We start from the raw sequence: 15,611 nt of genomic DNA, 5'->3' as shown, positions 1-15,611 counted from the left end.
ATGTGCTTACTACGTACCTAAATGTTTAGTTTGATAGTGATACCACATCAGAATATTTTATGATCTGAAGATGGCAGTAGCTGAAATCGGTCATAGTGAAATGTAAAAATTTATGTGATCAAGACATACTTGTAAAATAAAGTGCCAAATATATGATCAGGAGTTGAAAACTCTTACAGCGATTGCCAAGGAGACATTCAATAAGAGGCGGCGGCATCTGTGGCGTGCATGGACAGGGACCTGAGGAAGATACTGGTGAAGTGCTTCACATGGAGCATTGTATTATATGGAGCTGAGACATGGACACTGAGGAAAGAGGAAGAAAGAAGAATAGAAGCATTTGAGATGTGGATTTGGAGGAGGATGGAAGGGATAAAATGGTTAGACGAAGTGAAAAATGAGATGTTGGGAGGAGTGAGGGAAGAGAGAGAGATTTTAAAGGTAACCAGGAAGAGGGAAAACAATTGACGTGGACACTGGATGAGAAAAGATTGTTTACTGATGGATGCTAGCCAGGTGAGCTGATCTCCCTTGGTTCCAGTTTGATGTTTTTAGGAGTTTTCTTGTGCTATTCTCTTGCAAAGAATTCCGGAGTGATGAGTAGTGGTGATAGGCCATCACTCACACTTAGACCTGCTTTAATTTTAACATCTCGGATATTTCTCCTCTGAATGTTATCCTGGATTTGGTGTTTTTCTCAGTTAATTGAACCATGTTTATTAATTTGGGATGAAGTCCAAAAGTCCTTAATATATTCAAATTGAAGACCCATGAGTACTGCTGTAACGCTGTAGTGTGAGTGCATGTAATCAAATGGTGCGTAATACAAGTATGTCCACAGTTGGCCAAAAGGTCACATGGCAACCTGGCCGTGTGCTCAGCAGCCCAATATAAGACCGGAGCGCCAGACCCTCGGCCTCGCTTATTGCATGTTCACCTACGAGACTGTATGCTGATGTGTTCTGTAGTTATGAGACTTCGTAGTGTTCCTTACTTTGCTCATTGTTATTTTGGATATATCCCTGTGGGAAGCAGAATAAAACTTGATTGTTGTTACTTATGGTTCTGTCTTTGTACAATGTGGTAACAGATACAATCATAGGCTTTTTTAAAAGGTATGAAAAGGTTACGACTTGTTTTTATTTTCTGTTATAGATATCAGTTGATAATTTTAAGGTGATTACTTGTTGTGAGCAGCTGCTCCAAAGTCTAAATCCTCTTTGTTAGTCTCCTAGTTCCTGTTCAAGTTGATCTTTAAAGCGATTGTACAGAATTCTTGACAAGACTTCAAATGTGCAATCCGAAGGAGAAATTCCTCTGTAGTTATCTGGATTTGTTTTTCTCCTTTTCCGTGTGATGGATATATTATCATCATTGTCCATTGTTTGGGTAGTTCTTCTTTGTCCCAGGTTTCCACGATGCTGTGGTATAATGGTATCTTTGCTGGTTCTGCTGCATGTTTCCAGAGTCCTGCAAATGTTTAACCTTTTCCATGTGCTTTGTAGTTCTTGAGCTCTCTCAAAGCATTGTTAGACTTCATGGATTGTTGGTGGACTTGCGTTTTCTGCTGGTGTTTTTAATAGGGATTTTGTGTTTATTTCAAATAGCTCTGGGAGATCCTCACAGTTTAGTAGTGTGTGAAATGTTTCTGCTAAAATTTCTGTATTTACTCTGTTGGTATGGACCATCCTACTGTCTTTGTCTTTTAGTGTTGGAGGATCGTATTTTTAAAGTTGTCTGGGAAATATATGTACTAATTTGTTTATTTGTAATGTCTAGTGATGAAAAAAATTATTTAATTTCCATATGAAATTTTGATTTATATGAATGTTTTGTTTTTTTGTGGGATTTGTAATTAAAATGAAAAGATGTTTATATTAAAATATGATTTAATATTTTTTAATTAACATTTCAATTTGATGATAAATATTGAATTCAAATAAAGGTATAAAAAAGTCCAAATCTATCAAGAATCGAACCAGTGACCTCATACTACATATAAGGTTAAGAGCGATCGAAATGTTTAGTACTTAACAGGGCCCGGAAAAATTCAAAGTTTCCTCCTCCTCCCCTTACCCCTCTCCCTTCCTCCCCCCCAGGTGTTTTTAAATCGTATAATAATAATAATAATAATAATAATAATAATAATAATAATAATAATAATATTTCTGACATAACTGATACACGGTATTTAAATTGGAAAAATGTTTATGTTGAAGGCACACATTTCTGAGCCTTTAGCTAAATAGTAACATCAACACAAATAAATGCTTCCTAAAAGTCTCTTCCAAAACTGATTAGTTATAGAAATAAAGTTTACTGGCATGAGAAGAGCTATTTTAGAACACTATAATAAACAACAGTGTCTGACAAAAGTCAATAATTGGAAAACAAATAATCAAGTCCCTTGTTGGATGATATAACTTGTAGAACAAAAGTTAAAGTTCTGCCAAGCCACTAGGAGCATGCTCTTCATGAACGCTAAGTCTGTGCTGAGTACAAGTAATGGAAAAGTTAATTTTCATAGCTACAGTTGGCAGAATGAGGACAGTGCAGACACACTGAACTGGCAGAGTCTGTTCGCTGGGGAGTGTGACATCTTGGTTGAGGAGTGGCGGTAGATTGCAGACTGGATGGCAACAGCAGTAGCAGCTCTTGTAAAGTTCATGTTTAGGGCTGGCAATGTCACTGACTTGTGCTTCGGCACAAGCTTAAATTGATGTGCGGAATATTACATCTTTTCGATTGAGAGCTTGGCTACGGCTGGGTTGCAGAAGCAGAACATGGTCTTGATTGGTGCACACCAATGATAGCTGGATGTGACAGTTGAGATTTTGGCACAGCCACTGGCATCGCCCTCTGATGGTCGACTAACTGATTTACTAGCCGACTTCTTTGCCCTGCAGCATTTAAAGTGGAGCAAGTGGAGTCGCAGGCATTTAAATTGTGCGGCTGGCAGACATTTGGCCACTGGCGCTCCGTGGTAGGCAAGTGACAGTAGTTATGAAGAAAATCAATGATTACAAGTTTTTAAAGTCTCCATGTGAAACCTTTCAGTGTAGTTTTTCTCAAAACATTCTTTCACACACAGAGCAGTGCTGAAGGAAAACGCCACCACCCCTGGGGAACTGTAGATAGTTACGGGGATGCATGTGATGGCACAGAAGGCTTAGCATTGTTTGTTAATGTGAGAGAATGGCAGATGCATCATGCTCCATTTCACCTCTTGTTAACATAACCTACATAAGAACACTTCAACCACATGTTTGAACAGTGCCTTGTTATGCATCAGAATGCATCGTTTCATGTTGTTTTTGGTGTATTGGCCTGTACCAACATTTAAACAGTGAATATCTAACTCCACAATCAACTGATTTCAGTGTCTGTGGCCATTACAAAGTAATCAAGTTATACAAATAACATATTTTTATATGTTCAAAATCCAAATAACATAGATGTTGGTGTGACAGTGTCATTCGAATGCTGCCTCGTGAGCATTGTTTGTTAATGTGAGAGAATGGCAGATGCATCATGCTCCATTTCACCTCTTGTTAACATAACCTACATAAGAACACTTCAACCACATGTTTGAACAGTGCCTTGTTATGCATCAGAATGCATCGTTTCATGTTGTTTTTGGTGTATTGGCCTGTACCAACATTTAAACAGTGAATATCTAACTCCACAATCAACTGATTTCAGTGTCTGTGGCCATTACAAAGTAATCAAGTTATACAAATAACATATTTTTATATGTTCAAAATCCAAATAACATAGATGTTGGTGTGACAGTGTCATTCGAATGCTGCCTCGTGAGCATAGATATGGGTAAACTATTGCATACAGAAGTACAGTGTTTGCTGTTGAATGAATTTTCAATTACGTGAAAGTAGGGGGTACATTTCTGTACAGTCGTCATCATCTTGAACAGTACACAGCCCCAGGCTGGGTCTGTTTGGAATATAAGCCTTGCCATCGAGCCCTGTTTTCCCACCATCTTCATGTGTTCAGTCTGGTCCAGTCCTTACCTCTCTTTTCAACACACTCCTCCACACCTGTCAGCCACCTATCCTTTTGTTTTCCTCTCAGTTGTTTCCTTCTCATCTCCAGTTCATGTATCTTTGTGAGAATCCTCGTTTTCCATCCTCTTTAAGTGCCCATACCATCTTTGCCATGAAGTTTCTATCTTCTTTCACTATTTCTCCTACCCTTTCATTCCTCTTCATCTCTCCTTGTTTCTCCTACCCTACTTCTGAGGAACTTCATTTCACATGCCTGTAATCTGCGTGCATCACTTTTCTTCATTAACCATGTTTCTGAAGTTTAGGTCAGTATTGGGATGTAGTAACTTTTGTGTATTACTACTTCGATTTTTTGTTGGATGTCTTTATTCCAAACCAGGCTCCCAACACTGTCTTATGCCTCTTCCTTCTTTTTCTTATACTCTTCACTTGCTAACTCGTTCCTTTTTTCGGAACTACAGTCTGAAGCCCTTGTTCTTCTTTCTGACTACCTCCGTGACTCTTTCATTCCACCATGGTGTCTCCTTCCACCGTTCTGTGTCACTTGCCCTACCGCATACAGCTACTGCAGCTTGTACCATAACACTTTATATTGTCCCCATTCCTCTTCTCCTGTTTCTGGTTCACCCTTTGGTAACCTTTCCCTTATAATCTTCTAGTATTATTTCTTGACTTCCTTTTCTTTCAGTTTCCATACTATAATTCTCTATTACTTGTTGTTTGTGTTCTTTCATTTCTTCATGATTCTCGTGCTCCTCACCAGTACCTGATGGTCACGATTCAATGCCTCATATGGTAGTACCCTTATAGCCATTACAGTCCTCTTTGTTTCTCAAGAGTAGAGCATGTAATCCACCAAAGATTTCTGTGCCAGATTCCTGCTGTTCCACATTACTTTGTGGTGCTCTCTCTCTTCTGCAACCAGGAGCTACCTATCATTAAATAATTTTTCTTTTGAATTCAAGCAATCTCTTTCCTTCTTCAGTTCTACTTCCCCATCCTTCTGCTCTCAGTACATTTTCATACCCTTGCCTTTCATTCCCTGCTTGTGAATTGCAGTCTCCCATGATTAATATGCACTGCCCACTTGGGGGTGGGGGGGGGGGGGGGATGCACCTGAACCACCCCCATACTTCCTTTGTCATTATTCTGATCTTCATTATCTTGTCACTTTTCCTCTATACCTCTGGTTTTAGACCATATCTCACAACTACTCCCACTCCCTTTTGTTTTCCCTCTTCATTTTCATGCCAGTACAATATGTAACCTTTCCTCAGTTCCCTACTGCCTTCTTCAGATATCGTTTTCTCTTTTCCATCATATCCACTGTCAGTGTTACAAAGTTAAAAGTTCCAAAAATGTAATCCATTTGCCTTGATGGGTCGTTGTCTTATATATTCATCCTTTGTGAGGCTAATTCCATTTAACTGATGGTTGATTCACTGTTGGCTAGCCTAGATCCATCATAGCTTCACAAGAGCCCTGTTAGCTGCCAATTTTAGTAATTTCTGCACAGTAACTGGGGTAATTTGGATTTTACTTGTATTTTTATTTTACGTGTGAGTAGGTCTTGCATTCTGAGGTTTCTGTACAAACTTAATTATACAGGGTGGAGTAGAGGAAACACATGTTTTTCACTATTGAATGACTGGGACAAGGTTTGATAAAAATAATAAAAACAAGTCTTTAGTGATAGATTTTTTAATGCAGTTTGAAACATACATAGTTTAATTAGGTTCGAAAAATAATGTCTTGGAGATGGCGTCCTTCTTGTTGGATACAAATATGGATCCTCTCCCGAAAGTTACGCATGGCTCTCTCCAACATTTCATTCGGCACGGCTTCAATTTCCTGACGAATGGAATTCTTCAGGTCATCGATTGCGTGATGCTTGTTCATGTAGCCTTTTGATTTTAAATATCCCCACAAAGAGAAGTCACAGATCGACAAATCAGGTGAGCGAGGGGGCCAGTAAACATCACCATATCTCAAAATAACGTGTCCTGGGGAACATTTGTCAAACCACTTCCATGGATGCTCTGGCGGTGTGAGCTGTGGTACCATCCTGCTGAAACCATATTTCTCTCATGTTCACTTGATGCCTTTCAAGTTCTGGACAAAGAAAGTTGTTTAACATTTTAACATAGCGTGCTGATGTCACAGTAGCTGCAGTTCCTTCCTCTTCAAAAAAATAGGGACCAACAATCCCCATCTTTGAAATGCAACACCACACTGTTACTTTTAAACTGTGGAGAGGTCTTTGGTGTAATTCATGTGGGTTCTCCAGCGCCCAATACCAACAATTTTGAACATTGACATAACTGTCTACATGAAAATGTGCTTCATCACTCACGAAGTCTGTAGCATCTGCAGCTTCCTTAAAAATTTCATTCATTACGCCACAACACTCTCTGCGCTGCACAAAATCCCCTTCACTAAGCTGCTGGACAATCATTATCTTGTACAGGTGAAACTTAAGATCATCATGTAAGATGCTGTGAGGCGAACGACGTGACATACCCAGCGCTACAGCCTGTCATCTAGCCAGTTGTGTCGGACTAGCAACAACTGCCGTTCCTACTCTTGTCTACATTTTCCGGAGTAAGAACTGATCGGGGAAGATCAGGTGGTTTCTTTTTCATCACAGATCCAGTACTTCTAAATGCTTCAGCCCATCGGAGTACATTATTTCGATCAGGCACTGCACCTCAACGTCCAACTCTAAAATTTTTCGGAAGAGGTGTTGACTATGGAATCATTGTTTCTAAAGTACTGCTAGACAACAAACACACGATGCTCTACTCTCAAACTCTTCATAGCGACTGAAACTGCATTGTATGGGCAGTCTGCCAACATTCATTCATGGTCAATACCCCCTCTCATCGCTGTGTTCTAGCGGTTCAAAAAACATGCGTTTCCTCTGCTCCACCCTGTATATGTAGATAGTCTGCCTGTTACTGAGAAAAAAGGATCTTAGTAAGTGGACAGTCGGATAGCTAATGACAAATTTTTTTGCATGTGATGTAATTACAAATTTAAAAAAAAAATTAGAAATTTTTCCTTTACTTGTACTGTGAAACCTTGCTTCTTGCAAAATTTCGTGATTCTAGTTCAATGGGAAACACCCAATAGATCTTGGATGAGTGAGTTAGTGAATAGCAAAAATGCTGTATAAATGACCATATTTTTTTGAATGCATAAGTTAGAAACTTAATTTTTTTGCACCACCAATGGACTGCAGTTCGAAGAAATTATCTTTACATAGGTTCTTACATTGTTTATTATCTTCTCTCTGAAGATGTAACTGATACTTTTTTCCGTTCCTGGCATTCCATCACCACCATCATCATCATACCTACTTTTTTGTTACATTATTTTTCATAAATTACATACTTAGTTTATGTGTAGCATTAGTACAGCATCCCTGCTCGAATGTGAACTCTATTGCCTTTTTTGGAGCACTTTTCCTTTGTCAAAATAGTTCCTTAATTTTGTCTACTATTATTTTTGCTGTTAACATAACAGTAATCAACTGCTTTTATTTTAACATACAAATACACTATGTAATTAACAGTATCCGGACACCCCAAAAACATGTTTTCCACATTATGGGCATTGTGCTGCCACCTACTGCCAGGTACTCCATATCAGTGACCTCAGTAATCATTAGACATCATGAGAAAGCAGAATGGGGCACTCCGCGGAACACATGGACTTCGAGTGTGGTCAGGTGATTGGGTGTCACTTGTGTCATACGCCCGTACACGAGATTTCCACACTCCTAAACATCCCTAGGTCCACTGTTTCCGATGTGACAGTGAAGTGGAAACGTGAAGTGACACATATAAGCACAAAAGCATCGAGGCCGTCCTCATCTGTTGACTGACAGAGACCGCTGACAGTTGAAGTGGATCGTAATGTGTAATAGGCAGACATCTGTCCAGACCATCACACAGGAATTCCAAACTGCATCAAGGTCCACTGCAAGTACTATGACAGTTAGGCTGGAGGTGCGAAAACTTGGATTTCATGGTCAAGCGGCTGGTCATAAGCCACACATCATGCTGTTAAATGCCAAACGATGCCTCACGTGGTGTAAGGAGCGTAAACATTGGACGATTGAACAGTGGAAAAACGTTGTGTGGAGTGACAAATCACGGAACACAATGTGGCGATCTGCTGGCAGGGTGTGGGTATGGCGAATGCCCAGTGAACCTTATCTGGCAAGGTGTATAGTGCCATCAGTAAATTTTGGAGGTGGTGGTGTTATGGTGTGGTCCTGTTTTTCATGGAGGGGGCTTGCACCCCTGGTTGTTTTTGTGTGGCAATATCACAGCACAGGCCTACATTGATGTTTTAAGCACCTTCTTGCTTTCCACTGTTGAAGAGCAGTTTGGGAATGGCAATTGCATCTTTCAACACAATCGAGCATCTGTTCATAATGCACAGCCTGTGGTGGAGTGGTTAAATGACACTAACATCCCTGTAATGTAATGGCTTGCACAGTCCTGACCTGAATTTAGTAGAACACCTTTTGGGATGTTTTGAAATGCCGACTTTGTGCCAGGCGTCACCAACAGACATCGATACCTCTCCTCAGTGCAGCACTTGGTGAAGAATGGGCTGCCATTCCCCAAGAAACCTTCCAGCACCTGATTGAACATATACCTTGAACTTGTAACTCATTTCCAGCCAGGTGTCCAGATACTTTGGATAACATAGTGTAAGTTATGGAAGAGGAGTTGTGTGATACTTTGAAAAGCTTTCTATCTTAAATAATTAAAGAGTAATTTTCAGCAAATGCTTTTCACATTTATTTATAAAGTGTCTTCTGTGGTCAGTCTGGAAATATGGATATGTAATGTGTTTATAAATGGTGGTATTTATAAATTAAAAACAGCATTTCCTTATAAAATTGGCATCCAATTTACCCAAGGTGGTTTTTTCTCTCTCGTTTACCTATTTTGCAAGCCACTGTTGTTAATAGAGGTTAAGGATGAAAGAAAATTGGTTGCACATCCACTTTTAGAAGTTTTTCACTTTTTTAACCCAGTTTTTCTTATATTGCTTTGGCATTTTTTCCAATTTACTTTACTTTTGGAAAACTTCACCAGATAAGTTGTACTGTAGTTACTTGTGTTCACCACTCAGCTTAGTGTTTATGGTTGTTCATTTGTTTTCTGTGTAGGTTGTGAGAGTAACCAGTCAGTTAATGTAATTTTCTCTTTTCAAGCAAATCCCAATGCACTTTCCCTCTGATGCCAACTCATGTTACATAAGAGTTTCTAGTCAGACCTTTTGTGAACAATAGGAATGATGCCACATATTCAGTTGCAAGGGCATATTTTGAAAATATTATCGCAAAAATGCAGATTACGGGAGGATAGAACTAAAACTGTGGAAAGTCCAGGAAAGAATAACAACAATGTTGTTGCTACTCACCATTCAGAGAAGACACTTGAGTTGCAGACAGGCACAACAAAAAAGACTGCTATACATTTTGACTTTTGTCCTAAAGCCCTTCTTTTGAAACAGAAAACAGACACAATCAGACTATGGAAACTCCAGGTAGGAATATCATTAATGTAGGAAAAGCTATTAAGACGAGACTGTTAGCTGCCGACAAGCACAATTCAAAGACACTTACACTTAATGCTTTCGGCCGCAGCCTTCATCAGAAAAAGAGAAACACACACCATTGATTCCCACAAGCGAGTACACATGACACACACATGACCGCCAACTCGAACTCTGGCTTGATCTGCCGGAGTTGGCAGTCATCTGTGCATGAGTTGAGCTTGCTTGTGTGAATGAATGGTGTGTGTGTTTCTCTTTTTCTGATGAAGTTTGTGGCTGAAAGCTTATGTGTATGTGTCTTTTAATTGTGGTTGTCTGCAACTGAAAATGTGATCTTTATGGTAAGTAGCAATCTTTTCCTATATTGTAGAAAACACCCACACACCCACACATTCACACAAGCATAACTTCCACACACATGACTACTGTGGCTGCCCACAGTGACCAGATATAGTGGTAATGTGTGTGTGAGCTGTGCTTGTGTAAATGCATGCACTTTTTCTACTTCAGAAGAAGGCTTTCTGGCTGAGAGCTAAAATGTATAGCAGTCCTTAGTCAGGCTTCGTTGCGACACATGAGATAAAACTGTAAGACACATTACGCAATTGATGCAATGCTTTAGACATAAAGATTCTAGACATAGCTACCCTCTCCTGATTTGATGCAAAGAACATGTATTCTGATATACCTATAACAGAAACAATAAACATCATAGAAGAAAGTCTCAAAAGACACAGTAAGCATCCAAGAAATTCTCAAGCTGTTGGATGTAATAACAGAACAGGACTATTTCCAGTTCATTAATGAAATCTACTTACAAAGTGAAAAATTACCACTTGGTTCCTGGTTCCTCAGTATCTGGAAAGGCAGCAAGTGTATATATGAACCATGTAGAATTTGTCATACTTAAAACATTTGTACCAAATACGCATGATATCCTGTTCTGGGTTAGATATTTGAATGAAACCCTGTGCCTTGTAGATGAACCAAGGAGTAAATTAGATCAATTACATGCAGGCGTAAATTTGTTGAACATAAAATAAATTTTACAATAGGAAAAAGCTAGCTAGATCAATATGTTTCTTGGGCACTACCATAAAGATTCAGAACAACCAGCACATATTAAACAATTATTGAAAACCCACAACAGCAGATATGTTGTTGTTGTTGTTGTTGTGGTGGTCTTCAGTCCTGAGGCTGGTTTGATGCAGCTCTCCATGCTACCCTATCCTGTGCAAGCTTCTTCATTTCCCAGTACTTAATGCAACCTACATCCTTCTGAATCTGCTTAGTGTATTCATCTCTTGGTCTCCCTATACAATTTTTACCCTCCACGCTGCTCTCCAGTGCTAAATTTGTGATCCCTTGATGCCTCAGAACATGTCCTACTAACCGGTCCCTTCTTTTTGTCAAGTTGTGCCACATACTCCTCTTCTCCCCAATTCTTTTCAATACTTCATCATTAGTTATGTGATCTACCCATCTAATCTTCGGCATTCTTCTGTAGCACCACATTTCGAAAGCTTCTATTCTCTTCTTGTCCAAACTATTTATCGTCCATGTTTCACTTCCATACATGGCTACACTCCATACAAATACTTTCAGAAACGACTTCCTGACACTTACATCTATACTCGATGTTAACAAATTTCTCTTCTTCAGGAACGCTTTCTTTGCCATTGCCAGTCTACGTTTTATATCTTCTCTACTTCGACCATAGTCAGTTATTTTGCTCCCCAAATAGCAAAACTCCTTTACTACTTTAAGTGTCTCATTTCCTAATTTAATTCCCTCAGCATCACCCGACTTAATTCGACTACATTCCATTATCCTCGTTTTGCTTTTGTTGATGTTCATCTTATATCCTCCTTTCAAGACACTGTCCATTCCGTTCAACTGCTCTTCCAAGTGCTTTGCTGTCTCCGATAGAATTACAATGTCATCGGCGAACCTCAAAGTTTTTATTTCTTCTCCATGGATCTTCCCCGAGGTCAGCTTCTACCAGTTTTTCCATTTGTCTGTAAAGAATTCGCGTTAGTATTTTGCAGCTGTGACTTATTAAACTGATAGTTCGGTAATTTTTGAATCTGTAAACACCTGCTTTCTTTGGGATTGTAATTATTATATTCTTCTTGAAGTCTGAGGGTATTTTGCCTGTCTCGTACATCTTGCTTACCAGATGGTAGAGTTTTGTCAGGACTGGCTCTTCCAAGGCTGCCAGTAGTTCTAATGGAATGTTGTCTACTCCCGGGGCCTTGTTTCTACTCAGGTCTTTCAGTGCTCTGTCAAACTCTTTACGTAGTATCGTATCTCCCATTTCATCTTCATCTACATCCTCTTCCATTTCCATAATATTGTCCTCAAGAACATCGCCCTTGTATAGACCCTCTACATACTCCTTCCACCTTTCTGCTTTCCCTTCTTTGCTTAGAACTGGTCTTCCATCTGAGCTCTTGATATTCATACAAGTGGTTCTCTTTTCTCCAAAGGTCTCTTTAATTTTCCTGTTGGCAGTATCTGTCTTACACCTAGTGAGATAAGCCTCTACATTACATTTGTCCTCTAGCTATCCCTGCTTAGCCATTTTGCACTTTCTGTCGATCTCATTTTTGAGATGTCTGTATTCCTTTTTGCCTGCTTCATTTACTGCATTTTTATATTTTCTCCTTTCATCAATTAAGTTAAATATTTCTTCTGTTACCCAAGGATTTCTACTAGCCCTCATCTTTTTACCTACTTGATCCTCTGCTACCTTCACTACTTCATCTCTTAAAGCTACCCATTCTTCTTCTACTGTATTTCTTTCCCCCATTCTTATCAATTGTTCCCTTATGCTCTCCATGAAACTCTGTACAACCTCTGGTTCTTTCAGTTTATCCAGGTCCCATCTCCTTAAATTGCCACCTTTTTGCAGTTTCTTCAGTTTTAATCTACAGTTCATAACCAATAGATTGTGGTCAGAATGCACATCTGCCCCTGGAAATTTCTTACAATTTAAACCCTGGTTCCTAAATCTGTCTTACCATTATATAATCTATCTGATACCTTCTAGTATCTCCAGGATTCTTCCATGTATACAGCCTTCTTTCATGATTCTTGAACCAAGTGTTAGCTATGATTAAGTTATGCTCTGTGCAAAACTCTACCAGGCGGCTTCCTCTTTCATTTCTTTGCCACAATCCATATTCACCTATGTTTCCTTCTCTCCCTTTTCCTACTCTCGAATTCCAGTCACCCATGACTATTAAATTTTCGTCTCCCTTCACTACCTGAATAATTTCTTTTATCTCATCATACATTTCTTCGATTTCTTCATCACCTGCAGAGCTAGTTGGCATATAAACTTGTACTACTGTTGCAGGCGTGGGCTTCGTATCTATCTTGGCCACAATAATGCGTTCACTATGCTGTTTGTAGTAGCTTACCCGCACTCCTATTTTTTTATTCATTATTAAACCTACTCCTGCATTACCCCTATTTGATTTTGTGTTTATAACCCTGTATTCACCTGACCAAAAGTCTTGTCCCTCCTGCCACCGAACTTCACTAATTCCCACTATATCTAACTTTAACCTATCCATTTCCCTTTTTAAATTTTCTAATCTACCTGCCCGGTTAAGGGATCTGACATTCCACACTCCGATCCGTAGAACGCCAGTTTTCTTTTTCCTGATAACGACGTCCTCCTGAGTAGTCCCTGCCTGGAGATCCAAATGGGGGACTATTTTACCTCTGGAATATTTTACCCAAGAGGACGCCATCATCATTTATCCATACAGTAAAGCTGCATGCCCTCAGGAAAAATTACGGCCGTAGTTTCCCCTTGCTTTCAGCCGTTCGCAGTACCAGCACAGCAAGGCCGTTTTGGTTAATGTTGCAAGGCCAGGTCAGTCAATAATCCAGACTGTTGCCCCTGCAACTACGGAAAAGGCTGCTGCCCCTCTTCAGGAACCACACGTTTGTCTGGCCTCTCAACAGATACCCCTCCGTTGTGGTTGCATCTACAGTACGGCCATCTGTATCGCTGAGGAGCAGATATGAGTACACACAAACTAACATGAACAAGCAGCATTTATATACAGGGTGACACATGGGAGATGGACAGTTTTTAATTAAATAATACTCAGCCAACTTTAAAATTAATGCAAGTATATTTACACAAAATCAAAGCTCATTATTTGCCATTTTAGTTAACAAAGTTATTTGTGAAAAATAATGTCATGAAGATGATGTCCATCATTTTGAATGCAGGACTCAGGTCTCTTCTCAGAATCCTTCATCACACGGACTAAAATCTCTGCAGGGATGGCAGCAAATTCTTGAATGATTGCATTCTTCAAGTCGTCCAAATTTTGTGGTTTGTGGCTATAGACACAGTTCTTAAGGTCCCCCACAGAAAAAAGTCACATGCTGACAAGTCGGGAGACCTGGGAGGCCATGGAACATTGCTAAAACGTGAGATAATCCAGCCAGGAAACATGCGCCTAAGAACTGTCATTGAAGTGTTTGCGGTGGGTGATGTTGCCCCATCCTGCTGGAACCAAACGCGTTTTAAAGGGATTCGTCGTCTTCTTAGTTCTGGTTTCAAGAATGCTTCAAGCATACGAATGTAACAAACCGAATTAAAAGTAACTGTGGCCCTGTTCTCTTCAAAAAAATAAGGTCCAATAATGCCAACAGAGCCAAGAGCACACCAGACTGTTACTTCTTCTGAGTGTAGAGGACACTGGTGGATAAGGTGTGGATGCTCTGGAGCCCAGTAACGTAGGTTTTGCTTATTCACAGTCCCCTTTAAATGAAAATGAGCTTCATTGCTCATCAATAAAATTTCATTTTCATTCAATCCCAAAATCACTTGCATTCTGTAAGCGAAGTCTTCTCATACAGCAAAATCAGTTTCCTTAAGTTGTTGGACAATGAGCATTTTGTAGGGATGGAATTTTAATTCTTGATGCAGAATTCGTCTAACCGATTCATGATTGATTTGTAACTCACTAGCATGACATATAGCTGACCGTCCTGGGCTTCTGACTGCCACTTGCCTTACCCTTTCGACATTTTCTGGTGTCGTTACTCTGCCTCTCGGGCCAGGATGCTTCTTATCCAGTATGTTTCCAGTTGATCTGAAGTTTTCCACCCATCTGAGGATTGTGTTATGGCTCGGAACAGCTCCATGTCGACCGACATTAAACCGCGCAAGAAACAATTGCTGCGTAGCAACAATAGACTCACCACTTTTCGCGAAACTGTCATAGTCAAACACTCTACGTTGCAAGTCCCACTGCTCCATAGTGACTGAATAAATGAAATGGCGTCTTGTGTGCATCAGAACTATCCCCACCACGACCACCTCCCACCACCGCGCCCTCAGTACTACGCAGTTCAAAACCACCCTTCTCCCGTGTGCCACCCTGTACGTACTGCACAAACTCCCCAAAAGCAATAGAAAAAATGCATCCAGATCAGAAATCAGAAATACACCAACTAATGTAATATGCAATTCCAACGTTGTAATACCCCCCTTCTCCCCTCTCCCGCTCTCCCTGCTGCCCAAATCCGGTGACCTCTTTCTTGAACATCTAACACTTTTCATTAATTTAAACATGTGGGTGTGATTACAGAAGGTAAGGGCAATCACAGCTTGGCAACAGTCACAACCTACGCAGAAAATAAATGAGTAAACATTAACACTGCACTGAGTGCTGAACAAGTGAGAGTACAGTACTACTTGTCTTGTGAAGTTTTATAACAGTGTGGTGTAGTAGGAAAAACACTGATGATGCGGCATAAGAAAAAATGGGTTAAAAAAAGACGAAAAATTGGCATGTGAATGTGCAGCCAATTTTCCTTTGACCTCAAGCTGTGGTAATAACAAAGAAAAAAAGGGGTTATTTGCAGAATAAGTAAACAAGAAGAGAAAACACCAGAGTACATTGTACACCAGTTTTGAATCAAAATACCAAAATGTGTAGATATATTGTGTATGCGTATTTTTAGAATAACACAGACCAG

At 39.8% G+C, this 15,611-nt stretch overlaps 1 protein-coding gene across 1 annotated transcript in view; it reads left to right on the top strand.

The window, feature by feature from the left end:
• Nucleotides 1-15,611, top strand: part of LOC124545909 — a 137,344-nt gene that overhangs the window by 50,338 nt on the left and 71,395 nt on the right. The gene's annotated exons all lie outside the window — the stretch shown is intronic.

Source organism: Schistocerca americana, chromosome 8, assembly GCF_021461395.2.
Source record: "Schistocerca americana isolate TAMUIC-IGC-003095 chromosome 8, iqSchAmer2.1, whole genome shotgun sequence".
NCBI classification, from domain to species: Eukaryota; Metazoa; Arthropoda; class Insecta; order Orthoptera; family Acrididae; genus Schistocerca; species Schistocerca americana.
The sequence above is the reverse complement of the archived record's forward strand: the minus strand, read 5'-3'. Positions and strand labels throughout refer to the sequence as shown.